This window comes from Diabrotica undecimpunctata, chromosome 6 (assembly GCF_040954645.1).
Source record: "Diabrotica undecimpunctata isolate CICGRU chromosome 6, icDiaUnde3, whole genome shotgun sequence".
NCBI classification, from domain to species: Eukaryota; Metazoa; Arthropoda; class Insecta; order Coleoptera; family Chrysomelidae; genus Diabrotica; species Diabrotica undecimpunctata.
Genome location: NC_092808.1, coordinates 16,472,408 through 16,486,973, shown reverse-complemented (window position 1 = coordinate 16,486,973; position 14,566 = coordinate 16,472,408). Strand labels below are relative to the sequence as shown.

General features: G+C 35.5%; 1 protein-coding gene across 1 annotated transcript in view; it reads left to right on the top strand.

Annotated features, from left to right (window-relative positions):
- LOC140443191 (patched domain-containing protein 3-like) overlaps positions 1–14,566 on the top strand; it is a 104,850-nt gene that overhangs the window by 27,035 nt on the left and 63,249 nt on the right. The gene's annotated exons all lie outside the window — the stretch shown is intronic.

Here is a 14,566-nt window from a genome sequence, read left to right as displayed (position 1 = left end):
TAGTAGGTCCTCACTTTTTTGATGGTCCTTTAACAGGGCAGGTCTATTTGAACTTTCTACAAAATATTTTGCCGAGTTTGCTTGCCAACGCGAACGTTGCTATCCAAGGGATGTATTTTCAGCATGATGGGCACCCCCACACTTTTTACTGGCAGTGAGACAACATCTCAATAATGTTTATGGCAACAGGTGGACAGGACGTGCAGGTCCTATTTCGTGGCCTTCAAGATCCCCTGATTTCAATCCCGTTGATTACCATATTTGGGGACGATTGAAGCAACTAGTTTACGCAGTGAATATTAATAACCGACAACAATTAATTGATAGAATTATACATTGTTGTAATACTATTAGAAACGATCCCCAGAGTATCCGTAATTCAATACGTCAATTAACAATTCGGCAACAAAAATGTGTACAGGCTGCAGGGTTCCATTTCAAAAATCTATTTTGAATTATTTTTATTTTGTTACCATTATTGTATCTTTTCCAGTTCTAATTTATGGGTTTATCATAACTATGTACATATTTTTAGTTTTTTTTTTAAATTGTTCTTTGTTAGTAGTTACTGTTTTTTGTTGTGCAGTGACTCAGTTTATCATTTCAATTAAAATGTTTGAAATTTATAACATTTGTTTAAATTAATTACCTTATAATTTGATACTTCATTATGGTTGTTCTATTTTTGGTAAGATTTGATCGTTCACTAAAAATTTAATTAAAGTGCGACAACATTGTCGCATATGTCGTTTTCATTGGCTATTTATGTAGTTTAAAAATCACTTATTGCATTTTTAAAAAAATATATACAGGGTGTAATATTTAATACGAATCCCTAAATTAATTTTTCCAAAGCCAGTCCTGGAATTTTTTAGTTTAGCTAATACCAGTCGAATGCTTGATAGTAGTGTACTGTATCATGCAAAAATTAAAAAAATCAAATGAGCCGTATAAACATTATAGTAAAATGAAATAAATGGTCAATTACACAAATCACCCTGTTAATTAATAAAGAAGAGGAGTTGACATTTTTTAGTGGCCACATGATATGCTCCCTGAGGGACTTACGCTTTAAAAAAATCTATGGAACAAAACAGGGTACGTAACATGGCTATTCTGTCTACTGAAAATTCTATGGCCCTTTCTTTAAACTTTAAACAGCTCGAGATAGGAGAAAAGAATTGCATTAATAAATATCTTGTTAGCATTAAATTATTATTATAAATATGTAATAAATATGATTCTGAAAATTAGATATTTAACTAAAATTAACACAATATTACTTTGGTTAGGTCACAACTATCTCTGTGATTTATTAAAATTAAGTTACAATACGACGATTTTTCTTGTGGCCTCCATCCAACTGAAGCCACGGGCCTCAAATGGTATAGTTACGCCACTGTACTGAGAGATAGCATGAGAGATTAGTTTTTATCAATTTTGCATTCATTATAATTATGTTACGATAAGTTACTGTAGTTTAATGTCTACTGGAATATTGTGGACTTTTAAAACTTCCGTTTAATTTTCATACCCCTGCACGTAGCGATTGTGCAACCCACTTTAACTTAATACCAACCAATTTATGTTATCAGCTAGACTATAAATACAGTAGAACTCTAATTATCCGAATGAATTTTGATTTTTTATAAAATAAATAAAAATTATCATATGTAAATAAAATAAAAGTCATTGTTTCCTGAACATCTCGGTCAAAGTAAGCTGTTATGATTATCGTGATCCGTTTTCGGGCAGCCAAGTCACACATCCGCTTGACAATAAGAAGTTTAATGTGGTCACATTCGGGCTGACGCTCCATCCACTTCAATGCAGTTTCGAGACCAGCAAATGCTTCACTTGCTGATGGTCTCGTGTACGCTTAAACTTTAACATTAATGTCCTCTTCTTCCTCGACATTTTCTTCTGTCAAACTTTCAATAAGCTCATCATTATTTAGAATATTTGATATCTAAGGTCTGATCAATCACACACTATCCTATATCTTTAGCGCTAACTTCTCAACAAATAGGAATTTTTAAAATAATGTTTCTTAATTCCTCAAGCATTTGCTGGTCTCGAAACTGCATTGAAGTGGATGGAGCGTCAGCCCGAATGTGACTACATTAAACTTCTTATTGTCAAGCGGATGCGTGACTTGGCTGCCCAAAAACGGATCACGATAATCATAACCTCTTACTTTGACCAAGATGTTCAGGAAACAATGACTTTTATTTTATTTACATATTATAATTTTTATTTATTTTACAAAAAATCAAAATTCATAGGAACAGTATATAATCAATCTATTCCATTACGAGAGGGAAAATGAACAAGATATAGGTGAAGAAAAACAATAAGTATAAATTTTACCCTCAGAAGTAAAGAATGCCCTACATAATGCAAAACAAGGAAAAGCACCGGGTCCTGATCAAATTCCAGTTGAACTGTTAAAAGCCTTAGATGACGGTAATATAAAGAGACTCACCCGAATTCTCAACCAGATATATGTAGAGGGTAACATCCCGGAGGAATGGCTTAAGTCGATATTTTTACCTCTACCAAAAAACAATGATCCCAAATCATGTAATGACTATAGATTGATAAGCCCAATGTGCCAACCTTTAAAGATTCTCTTGAAAATTGTTCAAAACCGAATGTATAAGAAATGTGAGAAGCAGATAGATCAACCGCAGTTTGGCTTCAGATGAGGCATGGGTACAAGAGAGGCATTATTTGCGTTGACGGTACACTTGCAGAAATGTCGCGAATATAACAAAAGTGCATATGTATGCTTCATAGACTTTATAGGCCTTTGACCGAGTGCAGCATATGAAGTTAATAGATGAATTAAAAAACATCAATTTAGACAAAAAAGACATTGAGTTTATTAAGGCTTTATACTGGAACCAGAAAGCAGTAGTAAAGGTGAACGATATAGAAACAAATAATATACCGATTGCGAGAGGGGTCAGGCAAGGATGCGTCTTGTCTCCGACGCTTTTCAACGTGTACTCACAGGTCATATTCAGAAAGCCTTATGGGAAAGAAAAGAGGGAATAAGAATTGGTGGAAAAATCGTAAACACCATGAGATTTGCAGATGACACGATAATTATGGCTGAGAGTATAGAAGAACTACAAACTTTACTAGATGCAATAAATAGTGAATGCATTCAAATCGGACTTGACATCAACACAGATAAGACCAAATTTATGATAGTATCAAGAAGTCCAATAAATAATGAACAACTAACTCTTGGTGAACAGCAAATAGAGAGAGGGACAAAATGTAAATATCTGGGAGCTCACATCAACACAGAATTAGATCCAGACCAAGAGATCAGGATACGAATAGAAATGGCAAGGGCAGCGTTCTTAAAATTCAAGCAATTGTTCTGTGACAAAAATCTGAATACTGGGCTGAGACTGAGGTTTGTTGAATGTTACGTCTGGTCTAAACTATTGTACGTAGAAACATGGACGTTAAAAGCGCAAATAGTTAAGAAGCTTGAAGCCTTTGAACTTTGGATATACCGGAGAATGTTGACCATTCCATGGACTGCCAGGGTCACCAATGAGGAAGTGCTGAGAAGGATGGGTCGAGACAAAAAAATGTTGAGAACAATAAAAGTACGCAAGACTGCATACCTTGGACACATACTGAGGAATGACAAATATAGTCTTCTGCAGGTCATCATTCAGGGTAGAGTCGATGGCAAAAAGGGAGTAGGTAGAAAGAGGAAGTCATGGCTGCGAAATATTCGAGACTGGGCAAACATGACTGTAGACGAATTATTCCACATTGCTAAAGACAGAGAAACTTTTAGAAATGTGGTCGCCAACCTCCGTTAATGGGGACGGCATAAAAAGAAGATGATTCCTCAAGTGGCAAGTCATTTTTATCATCTCCTGCATCATCAGCTGATATGATTTTCAACTTGTTCCACGCACGTCGTAAGCATTAACCAAGCTACAAGCTTCCGCCACCATGTAAGCGCAATCTTTCAATTTTAATTTTTTATGGTTAACCAACACACTTTCGTCTTCGCCCTCTACCAAAAGTTTCCCTAAAAGTTGCTTTCTATAACTGCGTTTGTTTAATTGTTTCGATAACAGACTGGTCCATTGGTTGCAGCAAGCTTGTAACGTTTGGGGTAAAAACATTGTTGTAAACTGGCCATTGACTCTTTCCAACAATTCTTCGGTGGGATGACTTGGTGCATTAACAATAATCAAAAGCATTTTACTGTCTTCTTTTCCAAGATATTTTTGGTACTTTTTCACTTCAGAGATAAAAATGTCGCCATACCACTCGGTAAACAATGCTGAAGTCATCCAAGCCTTGTATTGGTTTTTATAAAAAAGGGGAAGCCTTTTCACATTTTTAAATGCTCTTGACTTTCCTATCAACAGAAGCGGTATTTTATAGCTTCCCGTAGTCCCGTACAATTCGCTCAGTTCGCACCGTAACACGGTCTTTACTAACTTTATGTTCGGGAGTACTACACTCCTTTTTAGAAGCTAAAGTTGTTTTAGACAGACCCCCCCCCCCCCAAAGAACAAGAAATATTTCATCGGCGTTGTGCAAAAACTCAGGATCGTAGGAGTCTGCTACAACTTTAAATTTTTCTATAAATTCTTCTACAGCTTTGTAGTCTGCTGATAACTTCTCGCCGCTTACGTCAAAGGCGCAAATGACGGACAATGTCTTAATTCACAGACATGATGCCTGATCTTAAAATTTCTTAAAACCAAGCTTCTCAGCTACGATCTTAGCTTTTTCACAAAGAATAGGACCCGAATTGGGGTTTCCCAGAGCACGTTGCTGCAAAAATCTCTTGAAAATGACATTTTCTAAATCTTTGATGATTGTTGCTTTTCATAATTATTTTTAAACACAGACACGAAGTTTAAAAGTGTATGTTTGTCTGAAATTGTGGAGTGTTCAACATCGTACATTCTCACTCTTTTTACTCGTAACTCGTACTTTTTACCCGTAACTCCTTTACCTGGTTGCTATATCTTTCCTCCGCCATAATATTGCGTGTTTTATGCGGATGATTCAATTAAATAAATGTTGAAGTGTCATATAAGGAAGTATCAAACTGTTTTGATAAATTTATCAATGTATTACTGTAATATTATCACAATAATAAACAATATTATATCTGTCATTCTTTTGAATGTTTTTGTTTTTAAAAGGACAGTGTAGAGTACAATTTTTAATGTAAATAAACAAAGCGATATGATTTAATTTGATTTTGATTATATTACATAATAAACACTTTTAAATAAAAATTGTGATAGTGGTGACCGCGAACATAAAAGTGCTAACGAACTTGTCGAACGTCGTATTGCTGAAAATGAAGCTTGTTGTGTTAGCTGCCCCTTGTTGTTACACCTAGTCTAGAATTTTTCTACCCTTTAGAAGTGTGTACCTTTTCTTTTTCTTGGTGTGTTCTTAATATACCAGGGTCTCTCCTTGACTACCCATATAGTTTCCGTCTTTTGCAGTCCAGCACTTCGCCAACATTCCTGTTACTTTTCTCAGTTTATTCCTGTCCAAATGGAGCAGTTATTTTGTTCTTTTTGTACATGGTCCACAGAATCTCTTTTAACATCGCTCATGACGTTTTCGGGTCCAGTCCTCTGTAGCCTTTGGTACTTCCTTGGCCACATCTGGTCCGTTTGATTAGTGCGATCCTCTTTTAGCAAATTGATCTGCATTTTCATTGCCTTCGACGCCCTAGTACTCAGACAAGCTCAACATTAGTCTGGCCTCCCAGTTTATTCAGTTCTCAGATGCAGTCCCACACCAGTCTGCACGTCACTTTCAGACACGACAGTACCTTCAGACAGCTTGACTCTCAGGCAATATGAGATCTCTCTCATTATTTCTCTTTGTAGATTACAGTATCGTATAAATCTCCGCTTGGAAAACGGTGCAATTCTTCTCCAAGGCAGAGGTTTTGCTAATTCTTCGATTTTTGAAGTATATTCCTGCTCCCACACCATTTACAGTCTTGAATCCGTCTGTGTACCAGGTCTTACTCTATTGATTATATATTCATTCCTTATACATTCCCTTCTGGAATAGACATCCTCTATGAATTCTTAAAATTATATCTTTTTGTCATGCGATCCAATATATATATATATATATATATATATATATATATATATATATATATATATATATATTAAACGTAGATCTAAGATTAATACTAGACAGGAATTAATATTAAACTTAACAGTCTTCCGCGTTGAACGGCGTCGATTATCATTGCGTGACCTTTCGACATCCTCTTCGATGTCTTCTTTTGATGTAAGGAAGAAAAGCTTTCGTATGATGAGGGTCTGTAGTATATATATATATATATATATATATATATATATATATATATATATATATATATATATATATATCGAGAAAAGGAGTACGACCGTCAATCCAATATAAACTAAGGAACACTCGAAGAGTGGTGGGTTTTTCAGTGGAGAAATAAAAGACAAAGAAGGTGTCTACTTCATCTATTTATTGAAGACGTTTTCAAGAAGCATCATCGGTTCATCTAAAAAGAACAATATGAAAAACCAAACATCCATGAAAAAGTTATTATAAGTAGGTTACCTTAAAAAGATATGTAGCAGTCAAAGATATAAAATGTGTAAAGAAGCTTATGATAATGGACATTAAATATTATGTTGTATAGACAATTAATTGAACTAAATACAGTTTACAAATTAACTCAACTTAGCACACCAAAAGACATGTGGTAATGGTACATGTATATAAAAAATATGTGAAAAAACTTAAGTAAAAAACATTAATTTATAGAGAACCAAAAAGATCATATGATGCACTTCCAACAGTATATAATTATTTAAATTTGATTTTAACTTTAGGTAACATTATTAAAATTGAATTGTAGATATTTAAAAAATATATATAATGAAGTTACCACTCTTAAGCTTCTCAGTCGCTGTCGGTGAAATGCGACCAGAAATTTAGGTACCACGCCGAACGAGAAACGACAGTGGCCTTGAGGTCAAAAATGTGACAGAACAAAATTTTGCAATTTTTAAAAAATGCCTTGCTGTTCTGTCACATTTTTGACCTCAAGGCCACTGTCTTTCTCGTTCGGCGTGGTACCTAAATTTCTGGTCGCATTTCACCGACAGTGACTGAGACATTGTATTGATATTGGCAAACAGTGTGCAGTAGATATAGATACGTTTATAATTATTTTCTTATTTGATAGCAGTTATTTTTAATTAGAAAATAAATATTATAAACAAATTTTTGTAATACCTAAGTAAGGAAAAATTAGCCCAATTACTGCTGCGTATGTTATGGACGATCTGTTGGACATAGTCATTTTTGTTTTGCCCTTTAAACCTTTTTTTATTAAAAAATATGAAGTTGTCATTATTTTAGCTATACCCAAGGACATGTTTAAATAATATTACTTTTAAAAAGGGATAATCCCCAGGAGTTGGCTGTATACGATATAGTTAAAAAACTGAAACATACAATTAAAACACGTCTGTTGTAGTTGGTATATTTAATTAAATTAAATTTAAAAACCAAAAGGATCAAGTTTAGAACGTTTTCGGACTATCGCTCCGAGAATGAGCAACGAGTACTTTGTAATGTTTCTGTGCACGATAGGCTTATTATTTTACCATCTGATCTTCTTCTCTTTGATCACCTTGAGCTGTTTTTCGTTACAAGAAAATCGATTGTCAGTATTTCATTTTGTATTGGATAGCATTATACGATCTGTAATTCAATCAAGATTAGATGGTAATGCTTTTATCTCAAAGCTGGATAAGTGTATTCCACAATTAAAAAAAAACAAAACTATGTTGTATAAATATTTGCGTTCTAAAACTAATATTGAGAAGTGTTTCTAATTTTGATTGTTAACACAGATACTTATTTCAACTTTAATAACCTTCACGTAGGTAGACCATACATTTATATTAAACACACTCGTTTATCTAGTTGAACTACATACATACTACAATGAATTTTCTTAAATAACTTACAACATTATGAAGTATTTTTACGGAACTGAGCAAATATTAACAAAATACAAAATGTCAGGAATAATTGAATTGTCAAGTAAAGTTTACAATAACGATAAATTTTATAATAAATTATAAATAGTTGCTACAATCTCAATTATATGGCATTTTAAATAAATATGTTCTGTATAGTGGCTATAAATATAATATCATAGTCATTTCTCAGTGTGTATACTACTGGTCAAATTCCTGAGGAATGGCTGAGGCTGTTTTTATAGCGATTCCGAAACAATAACGAACAAAATATACCAAGAATACAGATTAATTAGTGTGATGAGCCACACATTAAAAATTTTTCTTCGCATTATTCACGGAAGAAACTAAATGAAACCCAGTTTGGATTGAGGAATACGCTAGGTACCCGTGTACTTTTTGGCTTAAATGTAATTCTCCAAAAATTCCGCTACCAACGTAAAGATTTTGAACATATTCAAAACGAAAAGCATTGATGGTAGCGATCTACGTATTATAGAAAAAAAAACTTATATGGAAGCAGGAAGCAGTCCTTTGAGTCGATGGGATTAACCGACGAATATTACATTTAAATAGGTGTCAGACAGGGATTCATTCTATCCCCACTGTTATTTAATATCTATTCGGATATAATTTTCAAATAGGATTAGCAAAAATATGTTGGAATGAAAATCAATGCTGAACTGATTAATAATCTTTGATACGCTGACGATATCTTGCTATCTTATGTGATAGTCTCTAAGGCCTTGAAAATTTGTTGGATTGTGTTGATTCGACAGAAAGAGAAATGGGTCTAAAAATGAATGTTTCTAAGACAAAATTTGTGATATTAAGTCGTCAGTCTTACAACAATGCTTCCCTACATAAAGATCAACAAAAGATTGGGAAAGTACATTAAATGTCAGGGATGCTACATTACAGACCAAACTAGACCCAAGTAAATAGATCAATTCCAGAATTGAAGCAGTTCGTATAACGTTCGAAACAAAATATTGAACGTACCAAACTGGCATCTCGCCAGAACAATGAATGAGGAAAAGGTAAAATGGGCCATATTGTGCTTCACCCCTTTCAAACCACTAGGGCCTGACGGCATATATCCAGCCCTACTACGGTGGGGACTGGGTATCCTTCTGCCGCACCTTGTGAGAATATTCAGAGCCTCTTTGGATCTGAGATATATCCCTCTTAAGTGGAGAGAGCTACTTGTGGTCTTCATACCAAAACTAGGTAGGATGGACTATACCCTACCAAAGACTTTCCGACCAATTAGCCTAACATCCTTTCCCTTGAAAACGATAGTTCATAGGAAGATAGTTCTAGACACCCTGGTTGACCAACAAGTACCTTGGTATTACCCTTAACAGTTAACATGGAACTCACACTTAGATGGTAGAGCTAAAAGAGCATATATATTGCCTATGAGCAGTGTCGACGAACGGTTGGACGCACCTGGGGCCTTTCATCCAGGGTGATCGCCTGGGTCTACACTGCTGTCATTAGGCCAATGCTAACTTATGGAGCTATTGCACCAAAAGTGCTACAGGCAACAGCAATTACCAAACTAAACCATATTCAGCGGATGGCTTGCGTAAATATAACAGGTGCCATGAAAACAACACCAAATGTTGCAATCAAATTGGTCATTGGCATCACGCCTCTAGACATGTATGTCAAAGAAATGGCGCTGGTGACAATGATGCGACTGCGCTCAGCTGGTGCAAACCTTGATGTAGGAATGGGACAATTGAGAACTCGTTTCTGGCGGAGAGAGCTGGATGCGCTGGCAGGCTGTGACTAAGTTAAACCAAAGTTTGTCTTTGACAAACCCTATAAAATCGAAACACATCGGAACACATCGGTGTATATGCAATGCGTATTGCATATACACCGATGGCTCCAAAATAAAGTGGGGTATGGGCAAAAATGCCAGCGCAGTTCAGACAGAACTGGCTGGTATCTCTATAATCGCAAAAGAGATAACCCAAAAAGGTATAGCCGGGAAAACTATAATAATCTGCACATATATCAGACAAGCGCTACTAACCTTGAATAGACCACGTGTCACATCAGGTTTAGTAATGGAGAGTCACGAGTCACTAACTCAAGCTTCGAATGGTACTACCATCATCCTCAGGTGGGTTAAAGGACATAGTAGGAATAAAGGCAACCGCATTGCTGACCAATTGGCTAGGAAGGCGGCAGGCCTAAGACTCTTAGGACCTGGGCATCTTTTTAGTTGGTCCGTGAAACCGTGAAAAGATGGGAACAAGGGCAAGGATGTAGACTTGCTAGGGTAACACTAAGTAACCTTGAAAACTCAGCATCAAAAAAGTACTTGGAAATGACCAGGAAAAACCTACGCTTGACAGTTGGTTTTTTAACTGGTCATTGTCCACTAAGCAAACATCTCCACACACTGGGGCTAGTAGACACACATCTATGCAGGAAGTGTGAACGAGAAGATGAAACTGTAGAGCATGTCTTATGTCAATGCCCGGAGTTATCGTTAATACGAGAGTACGCGTTCGGCGAGTCTTGGCCCACACCTGCCCACATAAGAGAGATGTCTCCTGGTGACTTGTCCACCTTCTTAGAAATGGCAGGATTGACAAAGAGCTAAGGGTGACAGCTCCCTGGGAGGATGCACAATGGGTCAATTGTGACCTAAGTGCTGTGGAAATTAACACGCCCTCCCTACTCTACAGATAGAGGGATACAGATATTGAACGAAATTTAGATTGTGTATGAAGAAGATTAATATTGATATGATACAAAAGTAGCCTACTGAGAAATGTCACTAGGAAAAGTATAGGGATATAGGCAAAAAAATATAAAAAGAATGTATAAGAAAAAAAAATACTACTGTTAAAACGGAGATACAAATTCGCGAGAAGAAAAGATGATATCTTTAAAGATTTTATAGTCCAATTTATGATGCAATGAATTCGTTTCTAAAAACAATAGTTGCATTTGAAATATAAATTGCTTCAACATTTTCAAGGATATCAATATTGATGTTTAAAACTTAATTTATATTCTATTGGATATTATTTTATAACAATAGTGTTTCCCTTCCTTGATAAATAAAATTGAAATGATGATAGTGCTAGTTAGCATGTTAACGTTATTATTTATGAGGTCATGAACGTAATCTTTGAACGTAATTGAACAAATTAGTAAGTAGGTAATTAAAATGGTATGTAATTTAAAAGTAATTAATTGTGGTAATACATTAATAATTCCCGTAATAAAATTAACATAGCTACAAACTAGGTAACTAACTGATATGTAAGTCCTCAAATGTCAAGTTCAAGTGCGGGACATGTTTGCAATTTAAAACTTTTAAACTTTTATTGAAATTATTGCACCATTCTCTTGTTTTTTGCCTATCCCATCTCACTATATCTTGTATGCCGCATTGTTCGTATTTTGAGAATGATTTCCGAAGTGGAAATTGAAACGTCAATAAACGTACTTTAACCTTTAATTGTGGTTTATTCCCATTTAAATAGTAATTATATTTAATTAAGTGTTCAAAAATGTTTTATGGTTTTAACAATCTAGAAACTCGAAAACTAGCACATGAGATGACCAAAATGAACAATATTGACTGTCCTAAAAACTGGGAAGCTCCAAGAATGGCAGGAAAGGACTGGCTATACGGTTTTATGAAACGCCATCCAAGATTATCTCTCCGTGCTGCTGAAGGATGCAGTATTGCACGTGCAATTTTATTTAACAAACATACTGTGAATGCTTTTTTAATAATTATGAAAAATTAATCAAAAGATACCCAGAACTCTGTGACTCGTCCAGGATTTGGAATATGGATGAAACAAAAACTGAAACTAACCAAGAACCTTCTCGTGTGATTTCACAAAAAGGCCAAAAACAAGTAGCAGCTGCTGTAAGTGGTGAGAGAGGAACTCTGGTTACTACAGTTTTGTTTATAAATGCAGCTGGAGATACAATACCTTCTGCTCTAGTATCCGAGAGTGCACTTCAAGAGCCACATAATAAATGGAGCGCCAAACGGGACCTTGGGTTTGGCTCATCAGTCAGGTTGGATGACCACTTCCAATTTAGTTCATGTGATGTGATGACTTTATAAAATGTTCAGGTTCCTCTGAAAAGAGAAGAATGCTTCTAATTTGCGACAATCATTAGAGCCACTTGTCAATTGAGGCAATAGAACTAGCAAGAGCTAATGGCGTGCATATTCTAACAGTTCCACCCCATTGTACCCACATGATGCAACCACTGGATGTGGGATTGATGAAACCTTTTAAAACATATTATAATGCTGCAATTGATTCATGGTTGAAGTCTAACCCAGGCCAACGTTTTGGAATCTGTCACCTGGCCGCATGTGTTGGAATAGCACATAGCCGTGCCATGCTACTAGAGCATTATAAATTCTTTCAAAAAATAGGAATATTTCCAGTTGACAGGCACATTTTCGCCGACCATATGTTTGCTCCCAGTTTGGTCAGTGAGGGACCTAATCCTCCAGACGAAATTCTTCCTGATGAACCTCTAACATTCCAACTAGCTGCAAGTATACCAATTTTAGAATCTGAAACACCACCCTCATCTCCCCAAATTTCAAGCGAAAATTTTCAGCAACCAATAGACACTCCATCAACATCAAGCTGCCAAAACTCTACGCCTATGCCCTCTCAACAGCCTGACTGCTATTTAAGTCCTATGGAGATACGAGGATATCCAAAATCGAAACTTAATACTAGTTCCAAGAAACCAAGAGAAAAGGGGAAAAGTAGAATAATAACTAACACCCCAGAAAAGCAGAAAAACAGATCAATGAAAAAACAAAGAAAACCACCAACTCTAATGCTGAACGTACTAAATCTACGAAAAGAAAACTACTAGAAAATGAGAAGACAACTGATGATGAAAATGGCAAAAACTCTGATGATAAAGTATTAGAAGAACCACAGAAAAATTTGGACAGGAGTGAATTGAAAATTGAAGATTTTGTGCTGGTTAAATTTGGGACTGTAAAACAAAAAGATATGTACTATGTTGGGAGAATCATTGGTAAATGTGATGATGGGATGTTGAAATTTCATTTTTGAGAATGTCATCTAAAGTAAATTATAAATTTTTCTACCCCATCGTACCAGATAGCTCTAGTGCTTCTTTATCAGAAATTGTAGCCCTTTTTCCAACTCCTTCTGAGCAGGGTACAAAGCGACAGAAATCATTATTATCTTTTTCAGTTTCATTGGAAAACTTCAATATGCATTAGGGGTTTGATTAGTATCATAATATAGTTTTAAATATTGTAATAAATAATTTCTAAAACATTTATTTTCATTTTTCCAATTGTGTCTGAAGCTGCCCCATTCCCTGTCTGAAGGTGCCCCCAAGTGGGGCACCTTCAGACGTTTTTGAAAAAGTGGTTTTGATTTTTTTTACAAGTATACGGTTTAATATTAATAGCATATATACAGTGAAAGTTGGGTGAACAATGTATTTTATGAATATTTTCTTTCTTTATTTGGTGAGGTATTTAGAGTGATATGACAGTTCAAATTTTTATGTCTGAAGGAGCCCTACTCTCCCCTACCTCAGACAAATAAAAACATTGAGGAAGAAGGTAAACCTTGTTTATATCGATGAGTATTGGACTAACGTTGGTGCTTCAGTCAAAAAGGAATGGAGGGACAAAACGACTAAGAATCCACGAGATGCCTTCCTAAAAGGGCTCTCTACTGCACTGAAAGCTCCCACCCAAAGAGGTCCTCGGTTTGTTCTTCTTTATGCTGGAAGCGAAACTGGTTTTGTGGCATGGCCCGAATTGACTTTCTTGGTCAAGAAGGGAACCGCTGATTACCACGACGAAATGGACGGGGGAAAATTGTGGAACAAAAGGCAAATCAAGGATTGGCTAATCGAAAGAACATTTTTTTCGAGAAAGATTACCTAAAAAGTGAATTACTGGATACTGTGGCGGCATTTAGAGACGAGTACGGCAAGTACAAAATTGAAACAATTGCGGAAAAATATGGCGTTAAGATTTTGAGATTGCCTCCTAACCATTGCGAGGTGAACCCGATTGAGAAGGTGTGGCGTCAATTGAAAAGGTATGTGGATTCAAACAACGTCGATTTTAAAGAAAAAATGGTAGAACGGTTAATAAAAGAAGCTTATCAACGCGTATCTAAAGAGCAGTGGCATAATTATGTGAACCACGTCAAGAAAGTAGAAGAAAAAATGTTTGCGATGAACAATTTGCAGGAAAATATTGAACCGGTGATAATTAATATAGGAGATGATTCAGAGGATGAGGTCGATTTACACATGGATTGCGATTAGTATTAATTAACGAGAAATATCTCAGATTTAATGCTCATTTATTTTTTTATCGTGTCGTATAGGGTAAACTACTTGCATTTTTTTGTGTATATGTATATAAGTATTTACGACGTATTATATATTTTATGTATACATGCATTTTTTATAGAATTAATTTTTTT